Below are 16,703 nucleotides of genomic sequence, written 5' to 3' on the forward strand. Positions count from 1 at the left end.
AATTTCCTCCCCAAGGCTTCAATCGTTAGCAGAGTGGCGCAGTGGAAGCGTGCTGGGCCCATAACCCAGAGGTCCGAGGATCGAAACCTTGCTCTGCTAGAGGTGCGTCATTTTTTTGTCGCTGATATCAAGAAGAGAAACAAAACATTAGCAATTGTATTCGAGCCAATAAAGATTGTGTTTGTACAAAATTTCAAAACTACTCGCGCAAAATTATAGAGACTCTCTTGCAAGCTAAAAACTTTGTTTGATTGTTTTCAATGTGTCTTTATGATTTTGCGTTTGTATTTAAATATCCTGGAAAGCAGTTCAGAATCAGCCATATGCAGCTTCATGTGGTTTAGTTCTGATTACTGGGGGATTAGCTCAAATGGTAGAGCGCCCGCTTAGCATGCGGGAGGTACCGGGATCGATACCCGGATTCTCCAGATTTTTTCGCTTGGTAAAGAGAAATCCATTTTTTAGGCAATTTCGACTAAGTTAGAGTGCAAATAATGCCTATTGGAATAATAAAAAGCGTTTTAGAATTTGATTTTCAACCACCTCAGAAGACAGGTCTTATCAATCAAATCGACACGAATTTATTTTGTACTGTATCTGAAAATATTCTGCTGCTAAACAGGAAGGCACTGGTGGTTCAGTGGTAGAATTCTCGCCTGCCACGCAGGAGGCCCGGGTTCGATTCCCGGCCAGTGCAATGTTTATTTTGTTTTTGGCTGGAAAACATCGAATGCAAATGTCAGTACCTATATTTTCTATGAAACTCCTGTGTTGTGTACTTAAATCGGTAAACTGCAAATTAAAATCATAGCTTTAGCACAAGAAACAAAACCGAATTTCCTCCCCAAGGCTTCAATCATTAGCAGAGTGGCGCAGTGGAAGCGTGCTGGGCCCATAACCCAGAGGTCCGAGGATCGAAACCTTGCTCTGCTAGAGGTGCGTCATTTTGTTGTCGAAGATATCAAGAAGAGAAACAAAACATTAGCAATTGTATTCGAGCCAATAAAGATTGTGTTTGTACAAAATTTCAAAACTACTCGCGCAAAATTATAGAGACTCTCTTGCAAGCTAAAAACTTTGTTTGATTGTTTTCAATGTGTCTTTATGATTTTGCGTTTGTATTTAAATATCCTGGAAAGCAGTTCAGAATCAGCCATATGCAGCTTCATGTGGTTTAGTTCTGATTACTGGGGGATTAGCTCAAATGGTAGAGCGCCCGCTTAGCATGCGGGAGGTACCGGGATCGATACCCGGATTCTCCAGATTTTTTCGCTTGGTAAAGAGAAATCCATTTTTTAGGCAATTTCGACTAAGTTAGAGTGCAAATAATGCCTATTGGAATAATAAAAAGTGTTTTAGAATTTGATTTTCAACCACCTCAGAAGACAGGTCTTATCAATCAAATCGACGCGAATCTATTTTGTACTGTATCTGGAAATATTTTGCTGCTAAACAGGAAGGCACTGGTGGTTCAGAGGTAGAATTCTCGCCTGCCACGCGGGAAGCCCGGGTTCGATTCCCGGCCAGTGCAATGTTTATTTTGTTTTTGGCTGGAACACATCAAATGCAAATGTCAGTACCTATATTTTCTATTAAAGTCCTGTGTTGTGTACTTAAATCGGTGAACTGTAGATTAAAAGCATAGCTTTAACACAAGAAACAAAACCGAATTTCCTCCCCAAGGCTTCAATCGTTAGCAGAGTGGCGCAGTGGAAGCGTGCTGAGCCCATAACCCAGAGGTCCGAGGATCGAAACCTTGCTCTGCTAGAGGTGCGTCATTTTTTTGTCGAAGATATCAAGAAGAGAAGCAAAACATTAGCAATTGTATTCGAGCCAATAAAGATTGTGTTTGTACAAAATTTCAAAACTACTCGCGCAAAATTATAGAGACTCTCTTGCAAGCTAAAAACTGTGTTTGATTGTTTTCAACGTGTCTTTATGATTTTGCGTTTGTATTTAAATATCCTGGAAAGCAGTTCAGAATCAGCCATATGCAGCTTCATGTGGTTTAGTTCTGATTACAGGGGAATTAGCTCAAATGGTAGAGCGCCCGCTTAGCATGCGGGAGGTACCGGGATCGATACCCGGATTTTCCAGATTTTTTCGCTTGGTAAAGATAAATCCATTTTTTAGGCAATTTCGACTAAGTTAGAGTGCAAATAATGCCTATTGGAATAATAAAAAACGTTTTAGAATTTGATTTTCAACCACCTCAGAAGACAGGTCTTATCAATCAAATCGACACGAATTTATTTTGTACTGTATCTGGAAATATTCTGCTGCTAAACAGGAAGGCACTGGTGGTTCAGTGGTAGAATTCTCGCCTGCCACGCGGGAAGCCCGGGTTCGATTCCCGGCCAGTGCAATGTTTATTTTGTTTTTGGCTGGAAAACATCAAATGCAAATGTCAGTACCTATATTTTCTATGAAACTCCTGTGTTGTGTACTTAAATCGGTAAACTGCAAATTAAAATCATAGCTTTAGCACAAGAAACAAAACCGAATTTCCTCCCCAAGGCTTCAATCATTAGCAGAGTGGCGCAGTGGAAGCGTGCTGGGCCCATAACCCAGAGGTCCGAGGATCGAAACCTTGCTCTGCTAGAGGTGCGTCATTTTGTTGTCGAAGATATCAAGAAGAGAAACAGAACATTAGCAATTGTATTCGAGCCAATAAAGATTGTGTTTGTACAAAATTTCAAAACTACTCGCGCAAAATTATAGACTCTCTTGCAAGCTAAAAACTTTGTTTGATTGTTTTCAATGTGTCTTTATGATTTTGCGTTTGTATTTAAATATCCTGGAAAGCAGTTCAGAATCAGCCATATGCAGCTTCATGTGGTTTAGTTCTGATTACTGGGGGATTAGCTCAAATGGTAGAGCGCCCGCTTAGCATGCGGGAGGTACCGGGATCGATACCCGGATTCTCCAGATTTTTTTGCTTGGTAAAGAGAAATCCATTTTTTAGGCAATTTCGACTAAGTTAGAGTGCAAATAATGCCTATTGGAATAATAAAAAGTGTTTTAGAATTTAATTTTCAACCACCTCAGAAGACAGGTCTTATCAATCAAATCGACGCGAATTTATTTTGTACTGTATCTGGAAATATTTTGCTGCTAAACAGGAAGGCACTGGTCGTTCAGTGGTAGAATTCTCGCCTGCCACGCGGGAAGCCCGGGTTCGATTCCCGGCCAGTGCAATGTTTATTTTGTTTTTGGCTGGAAAACATCAAATGCAAATGTCAGTACCTATATTTTCTATTAAACTCCTGTGTTGTGTACTTAAATCGGTAAACTGCAAATTAAAAGCATAGCTTTAACACAAGAAACAAAACCGATTTTCCTTCCAAAGGCTTCAATGGTCAGCAGAGTGGCGCAGTGGAAGCGTGCTGGGCCCATAACCCAGAGGTCCGAGGATCGAAACCTTGCTCTGCTAGAGGTGCGTCATTTTTTTGGCGCTGATATCAAGAAGATAAACAAACATTAGCAATTGTATTCGAGCCAAAAAAGATTGTGTTTGTACAAAATTTCAAAACTACTCGCGCAAAATTATAGACTCTCTTGCAAGCTAAAAACTTAGTTTGATTGTTTTCAATGTGTCTTTATGATTTTGCGTTTGTATTTAAATATCCTGAAAAGCAGTTCAGAATCAGCCATATGCAGCTTCATGTGGTTTAGTTCTGATTACTGGGGGATTAGCTCAAATGGTAGAGCGCCCGCTTAGCATGCGGGAGGTACCGGGATCGATACCCGGATTCTCCAGATTTTTTCGCTTGGTAAAGAGAAATCCATTTTTTAGGCAATTTCGACTAAGTTAGAGTGCAAATAATGCCTATTGGAATAATAAAAAGCGTTTTAGAATTTGATTTTCAACCACCTCAGAAGACATGTCTTATCAATCAAATCGACACGAATTTATTTTGTACTGTATCTGGAAATATTCTGCTGCTAAACCGGAAGGCACTGGTGGTTCAGTGGTAGAATTCTCGCCTGCCACGCGAGAAGCCCGGGTTCGATTCCCGGCCAGTGCAATGTTTATTTTATTTTTGGCTGGAAAACATCAAATGCAAATGTCAGTACCTATATTTTCTATTAAACTCCTGTGTTGTGTACTTAAATCGGTAAACTGCAAATTAAAAGCATAGCTTTAACACAAGAAACAAAACCGATTTTCCTTCCAAAGGCTTCAATGGTTAGCAGAGTGGCGCAGTGGAAGCGTGCTGGGCCCACAACCCAGAGGTCCGAGGATCGAAACCTTGCTCTGCTAGAGGTGCGTCATTTTTTTGGCGCTGATATCAAGAAGATAAACAAACATTAGCAATTGTATTCGAGCCAATAAAGATTGTGTTTGTACAAAATTTCAAAACTACTCGCGCAAAATTATAGAGACTCTCTTGCAAGCTAAAAACTTTGTTTGATTGTTTTCAATGTGTCTTTATGATTTTGCGTTTGTATTTAAATATCCTGGAAAGCAGTTCAGAATCAGCCATATGCAGCTTCATGTGCTTTAGTTCTGATTACTGGGGGATTAGCTCAAATGGTAGAGCGCCCGCTTAGCATGCGGGAGGTACCGGGATCGATACCCGGATTCTCCAGATTTTTTTGCTTGGTAAAGAGAAATCCATTTTTTAGGCAATTTCGACTAAGTTAGAGTGCAAATAATGCCTATTGGAATAATAAAAAGTGTTTTAGAATTTGATTTTCAACCACCTCAGAAGACAGGTCTTATCAATCAAATCGACACGAATTTATTTTGTACTGTATCTGGAAATATTCTGCTGCTAAACAGGAAGGCACTGGTGGTTCAGTGGTAGAATTCTCGCCTGCCACGCGGGAAGCCCGGGTTTGATTCCCGGCCAGTGCAATGTTTTTATTTTGTTTTTGGCTGGAAAACATCAAATGCAAATGTCAGTACCTATATTTTCTATGAAACTCCTGTGTTGTGTACTTAAATCGGTAAACTGCAAATTAAAAGCATAGCTTTAGCACAAGAAACAAAACCGATTTTCCTTCCAAAGGCTTCAATGGTTAGCAGAGTGGCGCAGTGGAAGCGTGCTGGGCCCATAACCCAGAGGTCCGAGGATCGAAACCTTGCTCTGCTAGAGGTGCGTCATTTTTTGGCGCTGATATCAAGAAGATTTACAAACATTAGCAATTGTATTCGAGCCAAAAAAGATTGTGTTTGTACAAAATTTCAAAACTACTCGCGCAAAATTATAGAGACTGTCTTGCAAGTTAAAAACTTTGTTTGATTGTTTTCAATGTGTTTTTATGATTTTGCGTTTGTATTTAAATATCCTGGAAAACAGTTCAGAACAGCCATATGCAGCTTCATGTGGTTTAGTTCTGATTACTGGGGGATTAGCTCAAACGGTAGAGCGCCCGCTTAGCATGCGGGAGGTACCGGGATCGATACCCGGATTCTCCAGATTTTTTCGCTTCGTAAAGAGAAATCCATTTTTTAGGCAATTTCGACTAAGTTAGAGTGCAAATAATGCCTATTGGAATAATAAAAAGCGTTTTAGAATTTGATTTTCAACCACCTCAGAAGACAGGTCTTATCAATCAAATCGACACGAATTTATTTTGTACTGTATCTGGAAATATTCTGCTGCTAAACCGGAAGGCACTGGTGGTTCAGTGGTAGAATTCTCGCCTGCCACGCGGAAGGCCCGGGTTCGATTCCCAGCCAGTGCAATGTTTATTTTGTTTTTGGCTGGAAAACATCAAATGCAAATGTCAGTACCTATATTTTCTATTAAACTCCTGTGTTGTGTACTTAAATCGGTAAACTGCAAATTAAAATCATAGTATTAACACAAGAAACAAAACCGAATTTCCTCCCCAAGGCTTCAATCGTTAGCAGAGTGGCGCAGTGGAAGCGTGCTGGGCCCATAACCCAGAGGTCCGAGGATTGAAACCTTGCTCTGCTAGAGGTGCGTCATTTTTTTGTCGCTGATATCAAGAAGAGAAACAAAACATTAGCAATTGTATTCGAGCCAATAAAGATTGTGTTTGTACAAAATTTCAAAACTACTCGCGCAAAATTATAGAGACTCTCTTGCAAGCTAAAAACTTTGTTTGATTGTTTTCAATGTGTCTTTATGATTTTGCGTTTGTATTTAAATATCCTGGAAAGCAGTTCAGAATCAGCCATATGCAGCTTCATGTGGTTTAGTTCTGATTACTGGGGGATTAGCTCAAATGGTAGAGCGCCCGCTTAGCATGCGGGAGGTACCGGGATCGATACCCGGATTCTCCAGATTTTTTTGCTTGGTAAAGAGAAATCCATTTTTTAGGCAATTTCGACTAAGTTAGAGTGCAAATAATGCCTATTGGAATAATAAAAAGTGTTTTAGAATTTGATTTTCAACCACCTCAGAAGACAGGTCTTATCAATCAAATCGACACGAATTTATTTTGTACTGTATCTGGAAATATTCTGCTGCTAAACAGGAAGGCACTGGTGGTTCAGTGGTAGAATTCTCGCCTGCTACGCGGGAAGCCCGGGTTTGATTCCCGGCCAGTGCAATGTTTTTATTTTGTTTTTGGCTGGAAAACATCAAATGCAAATGTCAGTACCTATATTTTCTATGAAACTCCTGTGTTGTGTACTTAAATCGGTAAACTGCAAATTAAAAGCATAGCTTTAACACAAGAAACAAAACCGATTTTTCTTCCAAAGGCTTTAATGGTTAGCAGAGTGGCGCAGTGGAAGCGTGCTGGGCCCATAACCCAGAGGTCCGAGGATCGAAACCTTGCTCTGCTAGAGGTGCGTCATTTTTTGGCGCTGATATCAAGAAGATTTACAAACATTAGCAATTGTATTCGAGCCAAAAAAGATTGTGTTTGTACAAAATTTCAAAACTACTCGCGCAAAATTATAGAGACTCTCTTGCAAGTTAAAAACTTTGTTTGATTGTTTTCAATGTGTCTTTATGATTTTGCGTTTGTATTTAAATATCCTGGAAAACAGTTCAGAACAGCCATATGCAGCTTCATGTGGTTTAGTTCTGATTACTGGGGGATTAGCTCAAATGGTAGAGCGCCCGCTTAGCATGCGGGAGGTACCGGGATCGATACCCGGATTCTCCAGATTTTTTCGCTTCGTAAAGAGAAATCCATTTTTTAGGCAATTTCGACTAAGTTAGAGTGCAAATAATGCCTATTGGAATAATAAAAAGCGTTTTAGAATTTGATTTTCAACCACCTCAGAAGACAGGTCTTATCAATCAAATCGACACGAATTTATTTTGTACTGTATCTGGAAATATTCTGCTGCTAAACAGGAAGGCACTGGTGGTTCAGTGGTAGAATTCTCGCCTGCCACGCGGGAGGCCCGGGTTCGATTCCCAGCCAGTGCAATGTTTATTTTGTTTTTGGCTGGAAAACATCAAATGCAAATGTCAGTACCTATATTTTCTATTAAACTCCTGTGTTGTGTACTTAAATCGGTAAACTGCAAATTAAAATCATAGCTTTAACACAAGAAACAAAACCGAATTTCCTCCCCAAGGCTTCAATCGTTAGCAGAGTGGCGCAGTGGAAGCGTGCTGGGCCCATAACCCAGAGGTCCGAGGATCGAAACCTTGCTCTGCTAGAGGTGCGTCATTTTGTTGTCGAAGATATCAAGAAGAGAAACAAAACATTAGCAATTGTATTCGAGCCAATAAAGATTGTGTTTGTACAAAATTTCAAAACTACTCGCGCAAAATTATAGAGACTCTCTTGCAAGCTAAAAACTTTGTTTGATTGTTTTCAATGTGTCTTTATGATTTTGCGTTTGTATTTAAATATCCTGGAAAGCAGTTCAGAATCAGCCATATGCAGCTTCATGTGGTTTAGTTCTGATTACTGGGGGATTAGCTCAAATGGTAGAGCGCCCGCTTAGCATGCGGGAGGTACCGGGATCGATACCCGGATTCTCCAGATTTTTTTGCTTGGTAAAGAGAAATCCATTTTTTAGGCAATTTCGACTAAGTTAGAGTGCAAAAAATGCCTATTGGAATAATAAAAAGTGTTTTAGAATTTGATTTTCAACCACCTCAGAAGACAGGTCTTATCAATCAAATCGACGCGAATTTATTTTGTACTGTATCTGGAAATATTTTGCTGCTAAACAGGAAGGCACTGGTGGTTTAGTGGTAGAATTCTCGCCTGCCACGCGGGAAGCCCGGGTTCGATTCCCGGCCAGTGCAATGTTTATTTTGTTTTTGGCTGGAACACATCAAATGCAAATGTCAGTACCTATATTTTCTATTAAAGTCCTGTGTTGTGTACTTAAATCGGTGAACTGTAGATTAAAAGCATAGCTTTAACACAAGAAACAAAACCGAATTTCCTCCCCAAGGCTTCAATCGTTAGCAGAGTGGCGCAGTGGAAGCGTGCTGAGCCCATAACCCAGAGGTCCGAGGATCGAAACCTTGCTCTGCTAGAGGTGCGTCATTTTTTTGTCGAAGATATCAAGAAGAGAAACAAAACATTAGCAATTGTATTCGAGCCAATAAAGATTGTGTTTGTACAAAATTTCAAAACTACTCGCGCAAAATTATAGAGACTCTCTTGCAAGCTAAAAACTGTGTTTGATTGTTTTCAACGTGTCTTTATGATTTTGCGTTTGTATTTAAATATCCTGGAAAGCAGTTTAGAATCAGCCATATGCAGCTTCATGTGCTTTAGTTCTGATTACTGGGGAATTAGCTCAAATGGTAGAGCGCCCGCTTAGCATGCGGGAGGTACCGGGATCGATACCCGGATTTTCCAGATTTTTTAGCTTGGTAAAGATAAATCCATTTTTTAGGCAATTTCGACTAAGTTAGAGTGCAAATAATGCCTATTGGAATAATAAAAAGCGTTTTAGAATTTGATTTTCAACCACCTCAGAAGACAGGTCTTATCAATCAAATCGACACGAATTTATTTTGTACTGTATCTGGAAATATTCTGCTGCTAAACAGGAAGGCACTGGTGGTTCAGTGGTAGAATTCTCGCCTGCCACGCGGGAAGCCCGGGTTCGATTCCCGGCCAGTGCAATGTTTATTTTGTTTTTGGCTGGAAAACATCAAATGCAAATGTCAGTACCTATATTTTCTATGAAACTCCTGTGTTGTGTACTTAAATCGGTAAACTGCAAATTAAAATCATAGCTTTAGCACAAGAAACAAAACCGAATTTCCTCCCCAAGGCTTCAATCATTAGCAGAGTGGCGCAGTGGAAGCGTGCTGGGCCCATAACCCAGAGGTCCGAGGATCGAAACCTTGCTCTGCTAGAGGTGCGTCTTTTTGTTGTCGAAGATATTAAGAAGAGAAACAAAACATTAGCAATTGTATTCGAGCCAATAAAGATTGTGTTTGTACAAAATTTCAAAACTACCCGCGCAAAATTATAGAGACTCTCTTGAAAGCTAAAAACTTTGTTTGATTGTTTTCAATGTGTCTTTATGATTTTGCGTTTGTATTTAAATATCCTGGAAAGCAGTTCAGAATCAGCCATATGCAGCTTCATGTGGTTTAGTTCTGATTACTGGGGGATTAGCTCAAATGGTAGAGCGCCCGCTTAGCATGCGGGAGGTACCGGGATCGATACCCGGATTCTCCAGATTTTTTCGCTTGGTAAAGAGAAATCCATTTTTTAGGCAATTTCGACTAAGTTAGAGTGCAAATAATGCCTATTGGAATAATAAAAAGTGTTTTAGAATTTGATTTTCAACCACCTCAGAAGACAGGTCTTATCAATCAAATCGACGCGAATTTATTTTGTACTGTATCTGGAAAAATTTTGCTGCTGAACAGGAAGGCACTGGTGGTTCAGTGGTAGAATTCTCGCCTGCCACGCGTAAAGCCCGGGTTCGATTCCCGGCCAGTGCAATGTTTATTTTGTTTTTGGCTGGAAAACATCAAATGCAAATGTCAGTACCTATATTTTCTATGAAACTCCTGTGTTGTGTACTTAAATCGGTAAACTGCAAATTAAAATCATAGCTTTAACACAAGAAACAAAACCGAATTTCCTCCCCAAGGCTTCAATCGTTAGCAGAGTGGCGCAGTGGAAGCGTGCTGGGCCCATAACCCAGAGGTCCGAGGATCGAAACCTTGCTCTGCTAGAGGTGCGTCATTTTGTTGTCGAAGATATCAAGAAGAGAAACAAAACATTAGCAATTGTATTCGAGCCAATAAAGATTGTGTTTGTACAAAATTTCAAAACTACTCGCGCAAAATTATAGAGACTCTCTTGCAAGCTAAAAACTTTGTTTGATTGTTTTCAATGTGTCTTTATGATTTTGCGTTTGTATTTAAATATCCTGGAAAGCAGTTCAGAATCAGCCATATGCAGCTTCATGTGGTTTAGTTCTGATTACTGGGGGATTAGCTCAAATGGTAGAGCGCCCGCTTAGCATGCGGGAGGTACCGGGATCGATACCCGGATTCTCCAGATTTTTTTGCTTGGTAAAGAGAAATCCATTTTTTAGGCAATTTCGACTAAGTTAGAGTGCAAATAATGCCTATTGGAATAATAAAAAGTGTTTTAGAATTTGATTTTCAACCACCTCAGAAGACAGGTCTTATCAATCAAATCGACGCGAATTTATTTTGTACTGTATCTGGAAATATTTTGCTGCTAAACAGGAAGGCACTGGTCGTTCAGTGGTAGAATTCTCGCCTGCCACGCGGGAAGCCCGGGTTCGATTCCCGGCCAGTGCAATGTTTATTTTGTTTTTGGCTGGAAAACATCAAATGCAAATGTCAGTACCTATATTTTCTATTAAACTCCTGTGCTGTGTACTTAAATCGGTAAACTGCAAATTAAAAGCATAGCTTTAACACAAGAAACAAAACCGATTTTCCTTCCAAAGGCTTCAATGGTTAGCAGAGTGGCGCAGTGGAAGCGTGCTGGGCCCATAACCCAGAGGTCCGAGGATCGAAACCTTGCTCTGCTAGAGGTGCGTCATTTTTTTGGCGCTGATATCAAGAAGATAAACAAACATTAGCAATTGTATTCGAGCCAATAAAGATTGTGTTTGTACAAAATTTCAAAACTACTCGCGCAAAATTATAGAGACTCTCTTGCAAGCTAAAAACTTTGTTTGATTGTTTTCAATGTGTCTTTATGATTTTGCGTTTGTATTTAAATATCCTGGAAAGCAGTTCAGAATCAGCCATATGCAGCTTCATGTGCTTTAGTTCTGATTACTGGGGGATTAGCTCAAATGGTAGAGCGCCCGCTTAGCATGCGGGAGGTACCGGGATCGATACCCGGATTCTCCAGATTTTTTTGCTTGGTAAAGAGAAATCCATTTTTTAGGCAATTTCGACTAAGTTAGAGTGCAAATAATGCCTATTGGAATAATAAAAAGTGTTTTAGAATTTGATTTTCAACCACCTCAGAAGACAGGTCTTATCAATCAAATCGACACGAATTTATTTTGTACTGTATCTGGAAATATTCTGCTGCTAAACAGGAAGGCACTGGTGGTTCAGTGGTAGAATTCTCGCCTGCCACGCGGGAAGCCCGGGTTTGATTCCCGGCCAGTGCAATGTTTTTATTTTGTTTTTGGCTGGAAAACATCAAATGCAAATGTCAGTACCTATATTTTCTATGAAACTCCTGTGTTGTGTACTTAAATCGGTAAACTGCAAATTAAAAGCATAGCTTTAACACAAGAAACAAAACCGATTTTCCTTCCAAAGGCTTCAATGGTTAGCAGAGTGGCGCAGTGGAAGCGTGCTGGGCCCATAACCCAGAGGTCCGAGGATCGAAACCTTGCTCTGCTAGAGGTGCGTCATTTTTTGGCGCTGATATCAAGAAGATTTACAAACATTAGCAATTGTATTCGAGCCAAAAAAGATTGTGTTTGTACAAAATTTCAAAACTACTCGCGCAAAATTATAGAGACTGTCTTGCAAGTTAAAAACTTTGTTTGATTGTTTTCAATGTGTTTTTATGATTTTGCGTTTGTATTTAAATATCCTGGAAAACAGTTCAGAACAGCCATATGCAGCTTCATGTGGTTTAGTTCTGATTACTGGGGGATTAGCTCAAATGGTAGAGCGCCCGCTTAGCATGCGGGAGGTACCGGGATCGATACCCGGATTCTCCAGATTTTTTCGCTTCGTAAAGAGAAATCCATTTTTTAGGCAATTTCGACTAAGTTAGAGTGCAAATAATGCCTATTGGAATAATAAAAAGCGTTTTAGAATTTGATTTTCAACCACCTCAGAAGACAGGTCTTATCAATCAAATCGACACGAATTTATTTTGTACTGTATCTGGAAATATTCTGCTGCTAAACAGGAAGGCACTGGTGGTTCAGTGGTAGAATTCTCGCCTGCCACGCGGGAGGCCCGGGTTCGATTCCCAGCCAGTGCAATGTTTATTTTGTTTTTGGCTGGAAAACATCAAATGCAAATGTCAGTACCTATATTTTCTATTAAACTCCTGTGTTGTGTACTTAAATCGGTAAACTGCAAATTAAAATCATAGCTTTAACACAAGAAACAAAACCGAATTTCCTCCCCAAGGCTTCAATCGTTAGCAGAGTGGCGCAGTGTAAGCGTGCTGGGCCCATAACCCAGAGGTCCGAGGATCGAAACCTTGCTCTGCTAGAGGTGCGTCATTTTTTTGTCGCTGATATCAAGAAGAGAAACAAAACATTAGCAATTGTATTCGAGCCAATAAAGATTGTGTTTGTACAAAATTTCAAAACTACTCGCGCAAAATTATAGAGACTCTCTTGCAAGCTAAAAACTTTGTTTGATTGTTTTCAATGTGTCTTTATGATTTTGCGTTTGTATTTAAATATCCTGGAAAGCAGTTCAGAATCAGCCATATGCAGCTTCATGTGGTTTAGTTCTGATTACTGGGGGATTAGCTCAAATGGTAGAGCGCCCGCTTAGCATGCGGGAGGTACCGGGATCGATACCCGGATTCTCCAGATTTTTTTGCTTGGTAAAGAGAAATCCATTTTTTAGGCAATTTCGACTAAGTTAGAGTGCAAATAATGCCTATTGGAATAATAAAAAGTGTTTTAGAATTTGATTTTCAACCACCTCAGAAGACAGGTCTTATCAATCAAATCGACACGAATTTATTTTGTACTGTATCTGGAAATATTCTGCTGCTAAACAGGAAGGCACTGGTGGTTCAGTGGTAGAATTCTCGCCTGCTACGCGGGAAGCCCGGGTTTGATTCCCGGCCAGTGCAATGTTTTTATTTTGTTTTTGGCTGGAAAACATCAAATGCAAATGTCAGTACCTATATTTTGTATGAAACTCCTGTGTTGTGTACTTAAATCGGTAAACTGCAAATTAAAAGCATAGCTTTAACACAAGAAACAAAACCGATTTTTCTTCCAAAGGCTTCAATGGTTAGCAGAGTGGCGCAGTGGAAGCGTGCTGGGCCCATAACCCAGAGGTCCGAGGATCGAAACCTTGCTCTGCTAGAGGTGCGTCATTTTTTGGCGCTGATATCAAGAAGATTTACAAACATTAGCAATTGTATTCGAGCCAAAAAAGATTGTGTTTGTACAAAATTTCAAAACTACTCGCGCAAAATTATAGAGACTCTCTTGCAAGTTAAAAACTTTGTTTGATTGTTTTCAATGTGTCTTTATGATTTTGCGTTTGTATTTAAATATCCTGGAAAACAGTTCAGAACAGCCATATGCAGCTTCATGTGGTTTAGTTCTGATTACTGGGGGATTAGCTCAAATGGTAGAGCGCCCGCTTAGCATGCGGGAGGTACCGGGATCGATACCCGGATTCTCCAGATTTTTTCGCTTCGTAAAGAGAAATCCATTTTTTAGGCAATTTCGACTAAGTTAGAGTGCAAATAATGCCTATTGGAATAATAAAAAGCGTTTTAGAATTTGATTTTCAACCACCTCAGAAGACAGGTCTTATCAATCAAATCGACACGAATTTATTTTGTACTGTATCTGGAAATATTCTGCTGCTAAACAGGAAGGCACTGGTGGTTCAGTGGTAGAATTCTCGCCTGCCACGCGGGAGGCCCGGGTTCGATTCCCAGCCAGTGCAATGTTTATTTTGTTTTTGGCTGGAAAACATCAAATGCAAATGTCAGTACCTATATTTTCTATTAAACTCCTGTGTTGTGTAATTAAATCGGTAAACTGCAAATTAAAATCATAGCTTTAACACAAGAAACAAAACCGAATTTCCTCCCCAAGGCTTCAATCGTTAGCAGAGTGGCGCAGTGGAAGCGTGCTGGGCCCATAACCCAGAGGTCCGAGGATCGAAACCTTGCTCTGCTAGAGGTGCGTTATTTTGTTGTCGAAGATATTAAGAAGAGAAACAAAACATTAGCAATTGTATTCGAGCCAATAAAGATTGTGTTTGTACAAAATTTCAAAACTACTCGCGCAAAATTATAGAGACTCTCTTGCAAGCTAAAAACTTTCTTTGATTGTTTTCAATGTGTCTTTATGATTTTGCGTTTGTATTTAAATATCCTGGAAAGCAGTTCAGAATCAGCCATATGCAGCTTCATGTGGTTTAGTTCTGATTACTGGGGGATTAGCTCAAATGGTAGAGCGCCCGCTTAGCATGCGGGAGGTACCGGGATCGATACCCGGATTCTCCAGATTTTTTTGCTTGGTAAAGAGAAATCCATTTTTTAGGCAATTTCGACTAAGTTAGAGTGCAAATAATGCCTATTGGAATAATAAAAAGTGTTTTAGAATTTGATTTTCAACCACCTCAGAAGACAGGTCTTATCAATCAAATCGACGCGAATTTATTTTGTACTGTATCTGGAAATATTTTGCTGCTAAACAGGAAGGCACTGGTGGTTCAGTGGTAGAATTCTCGCCTGCCACGCGGGAAGCCCGGGTTCGATTCCCGGCCAGTGCAATGTTTATTTTGTTTTTGGCTGGAACACATCAAATGCAAATGTCAGTACCTATATTTTCTATTAAAGTCCTGTGTTGTGTACTTAAATCGGTGAACTGTAGATTAAAAGCATAGCTTTAACACAAGAAACAAAACCGAATTTCCTCCCCAAGGCTTCAATCGTTAGCAGAGTGGCGCAGTGGAAGCGTGCTGAGCCCATAACCCAGAGGTCCGAGGATCGAAACCTTGCTCTGCTAGAGGTGCGTCATTTTTTTGTCGAAGATATCAAGAAGAGAAACAAAACATTAGCAATTGTATTCGAGCCAATAAAGATTGTGTTTGTACAAAATTTCAAAACTACTCGCGCAAAATTATAGAGACTCTCTTGCAAGCTAAAAACTGTGTTTGATTGTTTTCAACGTGTCTTTATGATTTTGCGTTTGTATTTAAATATCCTGGAAAGCAGTTCAGAATCAGCCATATGCAGCTTCATGTGCTTTAGTTCTGATTACTGGGGAATTAGCTCAAATGGTAGAGCGCCCGCTTAGCATGCGGGAGGTACCGGGATCGATACCCGGATTTTCCAGATTTTTTCGCTTGGTAAAGATAAATCCATTTTTTAGGCAATTTCGACTAAGTTAGAGTGCAAATAATGCCTATTGGAATAATAAAAAGTGTTTTAGAATTTGATTTTCAACCACCTCAGAAGACAGGTCTTATCAATCAAATCGACACGAATTTATTTTGTACTGTATCTGGAAATATTCTGCTGCTAAACAGGAAGGCACTGGTGGTTCAGTGGTAGAATTCTCGCCTGCCACGCGGGAAGCCCGGGTTTGATTCCCGGCCAGTGCAATGTTTTTATTTTGTTTTTGGCTGGAAAACATCAAATGCAAATGTCAGTACCTATATTTTCTATGAAACTCCTGTGTTGTGTACTTAAATCGGTAAACTGCAAATTAAAAGCATAGCTTTAACACAAGAAACAAAACCGATTTTCCTTCCAAAGGCTTCAATGGTTAGCAGAGTGGCGCAGTGGAAGCGTGCTGGGCCCATAACCCAGAGGTCCGAGGATCGAAACCTTGCTCTGCTAGAGGTGCGTCATTTTTTGGCGCTGATATCAAGAAGATTTACAAACATTAGCAATTGTATTCGAGCCAAAAAAGATTGTGTTTGTACAAAATTTCAAAACTACTCGCGCAAAATTATAGAGACTGTCTTGCAAGTTAAAAACTTTGTTTGATTGTTTTCAATGTGTTTTTATGATTTTGCGTTTGTATTTAAATATCCTGGAAAACAGTTCAGAACAGCCATATGCAGCTTCATGTGGTTTAGTTCTGATTACTGGGGGATTAGCTCAAATGGTAGAGCGCCCGCTTAGCATGCGGGAGGTACCGGGATCGATACCCGGATTCTCCAGATTTTTTCGCTTCGTAAAGAGAAATCCATTTTTTAGGCAATTTCGACTAAGTTAGAGTGCAAATAATGCCTATTGGAATAATAAAAAGCGTTTTAGAATTTGATTTTCAACCACCTCAGAAGACAGGTCTTATCAATCAAATCGACACGAATTTATTTTGTACTGTATCTGGAAATATTCTGCTGCTAAACAGGAAGGCACTGGTGGTTCAGTGGTAGAATTCTCGCCTGCCACGCGGGAGGCCCGGGTTCGATTGCCAGCCAGTGCAATGTTTATTTTGTTTTTGGCTGGAAAACATCAAATGCAAATGTCAGTACCTATATTTTCTATTAAACTCCTGTGTTGTGTACTTAAATCGGTAAACTGCAAATTAAAATCATAGCTTTAACACAAGAAACAAAACCGAATTTCCTCCCCAAGGCTTCAATCGTTAGCAGAGT

At 39.9% G+C, this 16,703-nt stretch overlaps 41 non-coding genes across 41 annotated transcripts; all 41 read left to right on the forward strand.

The window, feature by feature from the left end:
- Positions 1-355: 355 nt before the first annotated feature.
- Trnaa-agc lies at positions 356-428 on the forward strand. Its single transcript has one exon. It is a non-coding gene; the product is annotated as a tRNA-Ala (tRNA).
- Positions 429-626: 198 nt separating this feature from the next.
- Trnas-gcu lies at positions 627-697 on the forward strand. Its single transcript has one exon. It is a non-coding gene; the product is annotated as a tRNA-Gly (tRNA).
- Positions 698-1,189: 492 nt separating this feature from the next.
- Positions 1,190-1,262, forward strand: Trnaa-agc. The gene has a single exon. It is a non-coding gene; the product is annotated as a tRNA-Ala (tRNA).
- A 198-nt stretch (positions 1,263-1,460) lies between these two features.
- Trnag-gcc lies at positions 1,461-1,531 on the forward strand. Its single transcript has one exon. It is a non-coding gene; the product is annotated as a tRNA-Gly (tRNA).
- Positions 1,532-2,023: 492 nt separating this feature from the next.
- On the forward strand, positions 2,024-2,096 carry Trnaa-agc. The gene has a single exon. It is a non-coding gene; the product is annotated as a tRNA-Ala (tRNA).
- A 198-nt stretch (positions 2,097-2,294) lies between these two features.
- Positions 2,295-2,365, forward strand: Trnag-gcc. Its single transcript has one exon. It is a non-coding gene; the product is annotated as a tRNA-Gly (tRNA).
- Positions 2,366-2,855: 490 nt separating this feature from the next.
- On the forward strand, positions 2,856-2,928 carry Trnaa-agc. Its single transcript has one exon. It is a non-coding gene; the product is annotated as a tRNA-Ala (tRNA).
- Positions 2,929-3,126: 198 nt separating this feature from the next.
- Trnas-gcu lies at positions 3,127-3,197 on the forward strand. Its single transcript has one exon. It is a non-coding gene; the product is annotated as a tRNA-Gly (tRNA).
- Positions 3,198-3,686: 489 nt separating this feature from the next.
- On the forward strand, positions 3,687-3,759 carry Trnaa-agc. The gene has a single exon. It is a non-coding gene; the product is annotated as a tRNA-Ala (tRNA).
- Positions 3,760-3,957: 198 nt separating this feature from the next.
- Positions 3,958-4,028, forward strand: Trnag-gcc. The gene has a single exon. It is a non-coding gene; the product is annotated as a tRNA-Gly (tRNA).
- Positions 4,029-4,192: 164 nt separating this feature from the next.
- On the forward strand, positions 4,193-4,264 carry Trnam-cau. The gene has a single exon. It is a non-coding gene; the product is annotated as a tRNA-Val (tRNA).
- Positions 4,265-4,519: 255 nt separating this feature from the next.
- Trnaa-agc lies at positions 4,520-4,592 on the forward strand. The gene has a single exon. It is a non-coding gene; the product is annotated as a tRNA-Ala (tRNA).
- A 198-nt stretch (positions 4,593-4,790) lies between these two features.
- Trnag-gcc lies at positions 4,791-4,861 on the forward strand. Its single transcript has one exon. It is a non-coding gene; the product is annotated as a tRNA-Gly (tRNA).
- Positions 4,862-5,352: 491 nt separating this feature from the next.
- Trnaa-agc lies at positions 5,353-5,425 on the forward strand. Its single transcript has one exon. It is a non-coding gene; the product is annotated as a tRNA-Ala (tRNA).
- Positions 5,426-5,623: 198 nt separating this feature from the next.
- Trnag-gcc lies at positions 5,624-5,694 on the forward strand. The gene has a single exon. It is a non-coding gene; the product is annotated as a tRNA-Gly (tRNA).
- A 492-nt stretch (positions 5,695-6,186) lies between these two features.
- Trnaa-agc lies at positions 6,187-6,259 on the forward strand. Its single transcript has one exon. It is a non-coding gene; the product is annotated as a tRNA-Ala (tRNA).
- A 198-nt stretch (positions 6,260-6,457) lies between these two features.
- On the forward strand, positions 6,458-6,528 carry Trnag-gcc. Its single transcript has one exon. It is a non-coding gene; the product is annotated as a tRNA-Ser (tRNA).
- A 491-nt stretch (positions 6,529-7,019) lies between these two features.
- Trnaa-agc lies at positions 7,020-7,092 on the forward strand. The gene has a single exon. It is a non-coding gene; the product is annotated as a tRNA-Ala (tRNA).
- Positions 7,093-7,290: 198 nt separating this feature from the next.
- Trnag-gcc lies at positions 7,291-7,361 on the forward strand. The gene has a single exon. It is a non-coding gene; the product is annotated as a tRNA-Gly (tRNA).
- A 492-nt stretch (positions 7,362-7,853) lies between these two features.
- On the forward strand, positions 7,854-7,926 carry Trnaa-agc. The gene has a single exon. It is a non-coding gene; the product is annotated as a tRNA-Ala (tRNA).
- Positions 7,927-8,124: 198 nt separating this feature from the next.
- Positions 8,125-8,195, forward strand: Trnas-gcu. Its single transcript has one exon. It is a non-coding gene; the product is annotated as a tRNA-Gly (tRNA).
- A 492-nt stretch (positions 8,196-8,687) lies between these two features.
- Trnaa-agc lies at positions 8,688-8,760 on the forward strand. Its single transcript has one exon. It is a non-coding gene; the product is annotated as a tRNA-Ala (tRNA).
- Positions 8,761-8,958: 198 nt separating this feature from the next.
- On the forward strand, positions 8,959-9,029 carry Trnag-gcc. The gene has a single exon. It is a non-coding gene; the product is annotated as a tRNA-Gly (tRNA).
- A 492-nt stretch (positions 9,030-9,521) lies between these two features.
- Trnaa-agc lies at positions 9,522-9,594 on the forward strand. Its single transcript has one exon. It is a non-coding gene; the product is annotated as a tRNA-Ala (tRNA).
- Positions 9,595-9,792: 198 nt separating this feature from the next.
- Trnag-gcc lies at positions 9,793-9,863 on the forward strand. Its single transcript has one exon. It is a non-coding gene; the product is annotated as a tRNA-Gly (tRNA).
- Positions 9,864-10,355: 492 nt separating this feature from the next.
- Trnaa-agc lies at positions 10,356-10,428 on the forward strand. Its single transcript has one exon. It is a non-coding gene; the product is annotated as a tRNA-Ala (tRNA).
- Positions 10,429-10,626: 198 nt separating this feature from the next.
- On the forward strand, positions 10,627-10,697 carry Trnag-gcc. Its single transcript has one exon. It is a non-coding gene; the product is annotated as a tRNA-Gly (tRNA).
- A 491-nt stretch (positions 10,698-11,188) lies between these two features.
- On the forward strand, positions 11,189-11,261 carry Trnaa-agc. Its single transcript has one exon. It is a non-coding gene; the product is annotated as a tRNA-Ala (tRNA).
- A 198-nt stretch (positions 11,262-11,459) lies between these two features.
- On the forward strand, positions 11,460-11,530 carry Trnag-gcc. Its single transcript has one exon. It is a non-coding gene; the product is annotated as a tRNA-Gly (tRNA).
- A 491-nt stretch (positions 11,531-12,021) lies between these two features.
- Trnaa-agc lies at positions 12,022-12,094 on the forward strand. Its single transcript has one exon. It is a non-coding gene; the product is annotated as a tRNA-Ala (tRNA).
- A 198-nt stretch (positions 12,095-12,292) lies between these two features.
- Trnag-gcc lies at positions 12,293-12,363 on the forward strand. The gene has a single exon. It is a non-coding gene; the product is annotated as a tRNA-Gly (tRNA).
- A 492-nt stretch (positions 12,364-12,855) lies between these two features.
- On the forward strand, positions 12,856-12,928 carry Trnaa-agc. The gene has a single exon. It is a non-coding gene; the product is annotated as a tRNA-Ala (tRNA).
- Positions 12,929-13,126: 198 nt separating this feature from the next.
- On the forward strand, positions 13,127-13,197 carry Trnas-gcu. Its single transcript has one exon. It is a non-coding gene; the product is annotated as a tRNA-Ser (tRNA).
- Positions 13,198-13,688: 491 nt separating this feature from the next.
- On the forward strand, positions 13,689-13,761 carry Trnaa-agc. Its single transcript has one exon. It is a non-coding gene; the product is annotated as a tRNA-Ala (tRNA).
- Positions 13,762-13,959: 198 nt separating this feature from the next.
- On the forward strand, positions 13,960-14,030 carry Trnag-gcc. The gene has a single exon. It is a non-coding gene; the product is annotated as a tRNA-Gly (tRNA).
- A 492-nt stretch (positions 14,031-14,522) lies between these two features.
- On the forward strand, positions 14,523-14,595 carry Trnaa-agc. The gene has a single exon. It is a non-coding gene; the product is annotated as a tRNA-Ala (tRNA).
- A 198-nt stretch (positions 14,596-14,793) lies between these two features.
- On the forward strand, positions 14,794-14,864 carry Trnag-gcc. Its single transcript has one exon. It is a non-coding gene; the product is annotated as a tRNA-Gly (tRNA).
- Positions 14,865-15,356: 492 nt separating this feature from the next.
- Positions 15,357-15,429, forward strand: Trnaa-agc. Its single transcript has one exon. It is a non-coding gene; the product is annotated as a tRNA-Ala (tRNA).
- A 198-nt stretch (positions 15,430-15,627) lies between these two features.
- On the forward strand, positions 15,628-15,698 carry Trnag-gcc. The gene has a single exon. It is a non-coding gene; the product is annotated as a tRNA-Gly (tRNA).
- A 491-nt stretch (positions 15,699-16,189) lies between these two features.
- Trnaa-agc lies at positions 16,190-16,262 on the forward strand. Its single transcript has one exon. It is a non-coding gene; the product is annotated as a tRNA-Ala (tRNA).
- Positions 16,263-16,460: 198 nt separating this feature from the next.
- Trnag-gcc lies at positions 16,461-16,531 on the forward strand. The gene has a single exon. It is a non-coding gene; the product is annotated as a tRNA-Gly (tRNA).
- The last annotated feature ends 172 nt before the right edge of the window (positions 16,532-16,703 follow it).

Source organism: Nematostella vectensis, chromosome 8, assembly GCF_932526225.1.
Source record: "Nematostella vectensis chromosome 8, jaNemVect1.1, whole genome shotgun sequence".
Taxonomy (NCBI): domain Eukaryota; kingdom Metazoa; phylum Cnidaria; class Anthozoa; order Actiniaria; family Edwardsiidae; genus Nematostella; species Nematostella vectensis.